Below are 4894 nucleotides of genomic sequence, written 5' to 3' on the forward strand. Positions count from 1 at the left end.
ATAACTATTCGAATGAAACTACAATTTTAATAACTTGAAAATTTAGCTGATCCAAAATGGCTTCCAAGATGGCCACCAAGCTTGAAAAAAGTTGGAAACAATGCTGAATATTAGTCTTATTGCATCAGTCTGTTAGTATATATAAAGTAAATCATCAAGAACATTCTAAATACATGTATTTATTAATATATTTGTCTGTGTTACATGGTATATGTTGACAATATGGCTGCTGTTATTAAGTAACATTAAAAGTAAGAGAGTGTTTATATTCATAAAGGTATGTTAAAATGTGCATTGCAATGTAAACGCCAGAATAATTATGTGAAGTTCTTTTCACTTACTAATGCACGTTCTTTGTTCATTGTTGCATTGATCAGCATTATCCTGTTGACATGTACAAAACATTGTGCACCGTTGTGTTTGAAAATGCGTTGTCACTCGCGCAATTGCATTTTATTATCTTCAGATTTACAGGAACCAGTGTCTTTATTACCTCGTTATACTGGTCCATATTTTGGCGGGTCTGGATCTTGGGCATGCTTCCATGTACAAGCCTGTAAATGTACATGTTTTATGTTTTCAACAAATACTTCTTTTGTAGGTGCCAATGAAGCCAGTACTGGCATGGTTTGCTGGACTTGTCAACTTTGGCTGCCCATAGCCTTTGTCTCGTTACAGACATGTCGTTTAAACTGATTAAATTGTTTTGTCTTTTATGTCAGCTGTTATATCACCCAAGGATTTTAATGGATAACCAGCTTGCAAAATGTTGAACGCCTTTCATTTGCCAATGCCATAGTAGCTTGCCATAATGTCACACCCAGAGACAGTATGGGACTGCCAGTAAATCTCGCGCGATTCCATGATACTTCTGTACTGACTGTTGTATGTCAATAACAACTCTTATCTCTTGTAATCGGTGTAGGTACTTAAATGCATAACATTTATGTACAGAAAAGATTGAAAAGATGTTTGTACTTAAAAATACAACATAAACCTTAAACACTTCTTAAACGTGGTCTTCAACACATCCCGTACACTATGGGGACGTTATTGATAAAATACTTAATGTATGTATTTCAAAGAACATAAGAAACTGTGTTAGAAAATTTATCAAAGGAGGATACTGTAGAATGCAAAAAAGTGAAGCAAAGTGTATGTTTTTCCATCGAGCCTTCTACTGTTAGTCAGTACGCTTCCCTATTTGACGCTGTGATGACTTCTTATATGTGACACTCCATGACGTTTTTCTCTAAAATCCTGCTCATAACGGTCAAAGGGGTGGACTTTTGTCTTTGAACTTGCCTAGTCGTACCATTTAAAGTTACGCTCTTGGTGCTGTGACCTCGGAAAAGCTGAGGGGATGTGCCCTCTCCCCCCCCCCCCCCCCCCCCCCCCCCCCGGTCTATTGGCAAGGTTGCACCAAACTATTTTGGCAAAGAAATTATTTTTCTCAAAATTTAGAGACAAATCGCACCAGAGCTGACCATTTCATACCCATATTTCAAAATTTTCCACGGGAAAAACCATCTGACCCCTCTATAATGAGGGGAGTATCCCCTCCAGTACTGTACCTCAAAGTTAAGGCCAAAAAATGCACCAGAGGCCACCATTTCAAACCTGTATTTCAAAATTTTCCAGGGGGAGAGCCCTGACCACACTAAAATGACAGGGATACCCCCTCCCATACATCAAATTTTAGGCCAAAATGTACATTAGAGCCCAATGAGGGGACTACCCCTCGAGTACCTCTAAATTTATACGGAAAAATGCACCAGATGCCATCATTAAAGTTTTCAGAGAAAGAGCCCTCCTAACCCCCCTAAAAGGACAGGGATACCCCTCCCATTCACCTAAAAAGGAAGCATTTGTTGAAAACATAAAACGTGCATATTTACAGGCCAGTACACGGAAGCATGTCATTGATGCAAACACGTATGAATATGGTTGGCGTATGAACGAGGTAATAAAGACACTGGTTCCTGTATCAGTAACACCCACTGTAGCTTTAGCACCACAAGAAGTGCTGAAGATAATAAAATGCGGTAGCGCGAGTGACAACCCATCTTTAACACGTGTGCAGCTTCAATCAAGCACGTCTTCCATGCACGATGTTTTGTACATGTCATCCAGCCGTTCAGATGCCATCTTAGATTGACTAAATCAATAAATAAACATATATAAATATGTTTGAAACATTTAAAGTACAATAAATCCGCAAGTAGCAATTTGTAACTTATTTCTTGCACCACTAATATATTTTTTTTCTGATTTTGGCAGCCATCTTGGACGCCATCTTGAATTTCTCAAAATGTTCAGTGATGCCAGCTGGGCATCATTCAGATTCTTCAATAACAACCTATTCCCTAACAGAATAGCAGTAAACATTTACTATACAATCCAATGCCTGGTGACTTTTAGGATTGACAGGACTAAGTGTCCCTTACCCCACGGCGGTGTCCACCGTAGGTGTAGGTTCCCCATGGTTGACAAATGAAGTTAAACAAATGACCTAAATGCAAAATAGACATATTTTTATCATTATTGGCAAAATGAACATGTATTAATGCTCACGAAGTCGAAATTATTTTTTTACCAAGTAAAGTACCGAGTGTATACATTTTACACAAATCTCGAGTTTCACAAACTCTAAACTTTCCAAAATTCAATTCAAGTAACGTTACATGTTATATTACTGTAATGCCAATGACACGGACGAGATAGCCATCAAGAGTAGGGTCCTTTCGTAACGCCAAACCCTTCTCTATCTTATTAGTCTATAGAGAGACTTTGCCGCTCTGTAATTGTGTATAGAATCAGACCGTCATTACCTACCACTAGCTCGATTATACACCAACACTGGACCTCCGGGGATAATGCGAGAAGGCTTTTAAAAACGTCAATGCCCAAACTTCAATAATTGAGTCCCACACACAGGTCAGGTTCTTATCGTTTGCTGCGCAAAAACACGTCAAATGTATTATTTGATTGTAGCATAATAGTCTACATCTTTTACACTTGACAACGTAGGATAAGGAAAGAAAATGTCCTTCTGTATCTATCAGAAATAACCATATATGTACCGTTTTTGGATTGTTTTTGAGACGGACCCAGTGTCGCCGGATTGTTACATTGATGACGTTACTCAGCTCTTGTTTTGAAGAAACCAATTTCTCAACACGTTCTATGTTCGCCTAGTGATTAATCACCGCTTGTAATGTTGCTTTCCAAGAATATTTCGATGGAAAGATACCTGACTCTTTATACATTGCTAAAGTGCCTTCAAAATTGTATTTTCGAAGAAGTCTGTATGCATCACAAATGAATCCACATCTCTGGTTATCAAAAAGATGAAATTTTGTTAAACTGTTAATAAATATGTGTTTTGCCAGATAATTACATGGAAGACGGCATAATTGTCCAAAGAACTGCAGTTTTCTATAATCTATGATATTCTCAATACTGTCAATATTTATAGCACTTAATGCAAAGTCTGTTACTGTATTACGTCTTAATGTTTGCATGAACTTCACACACAACTTATAAGCTTTTTCTAGGCTAAGAATATCTGATGACGAATATTTGTTCCATAATTCCCAACCGTAAATGGCTTTAGGTAACACGATTGCACAGTAGATAGTTCTTAAAGTAATTGGATTCAATTGCATGAGATATATACCGCTATTTACAATGTTCAAAAATGTCCCTCTTAACTTGTTACCGGCATCATAAATTGGTTTCTGTGTCGACAACCGGGGCTTACAGTTTGGCATCTGCGATTTCCAAGGGAAGTGTAATATTGGCATTATATAAGTAGTTTGTTGTCATTTCGTATGACAGAACATGTGAACATAATTATCATGTCAATATTGCCATAATGGATCTGTTAACACATAAGGGAATAGCAGATTTGTGTCTGTTGGAGCCTTACACTGCAAAATACCAAGTGAGGGGTACTAAACATTGTTATTTGTCCGTCTCCTCAATTATTATTTTGCAAATGTTTCATTCATTGCTGCAATGAAACATGTTTAAACTAAAAGGGCAGGTTAAATCAATAGGGTCAGTAAATGACAGAACAACATATACCAACATAAGCAATTAGGCCTGTATATGGATAATTAATCCAATGGCAATTCAATTACTATGACCTGTTGCAGATATACGAGGTCAGGTGTGCATGTCCCAAGTAAATCCATTTCTTCCGAATTTTTTTTTCGTTCATCTTGGATTTCATTGTTCATATTCCCTGACTTATTTACCCAATGTAAGTGTTAGATTTTTGTGAGCATATCGTCCAGTCTTTATACTATTATGCAACGTCTGAATGAAAAATTGTTGAAAAAGACGTTAAACACACACACACACACACACACGCACACACACACACACACACACACACACACACGTCCGAAAATATTCACACAATATGCTCAACTGACGCAAGATTTTCATGGAAAAAAGAGTTTATGGCGGCCATTTTGAATTTTATTGGCCATATTGAATTCATTTATTCAATGTCAGTTTTACAATTGTTTGAGCGTATTATACAAATACATAAACTTCCATGCAATGTTTCAAAATATTCACACACTATGACCAAGTCACGCAAAATTGTCATGGAAAAATATTTTGTGGCAGCCATCTTGAAATTTGTTGGCCGTATTGAATTTGCTTATCCACTGTTAGTGTAAAATTGTTTGAGGAGTGTACTTCACAAATATATGTTCTACATGTACAATGCAGCGTTTCATAATTTTCGCACAATTCGTCCATTTGAAGAGTAATTTTCATGGAAAAATGATTTTATGGCGGCCATCTTGGATTAGGCCGCCATATTGATTTTTTTTCTGTTTGCATATAGAGCTTATCTGTAGCTAAATATTACTTTCTG

Source organism: Mercenaria mercenaria, unplaced genomic scaffold, assembly GCF_021730395.1.
Source record: "Mercenaria mercenaria strain notata unplaced genomic scaffold, MADL_Memer_1 contig_3841, whole genome shotgun sequence".
NCBI lineage: Eukaryota > Metazoa > Mollusca > Bivalvia > Venerida > Veneridae > Mercenaria > Mercenaria mercenaria.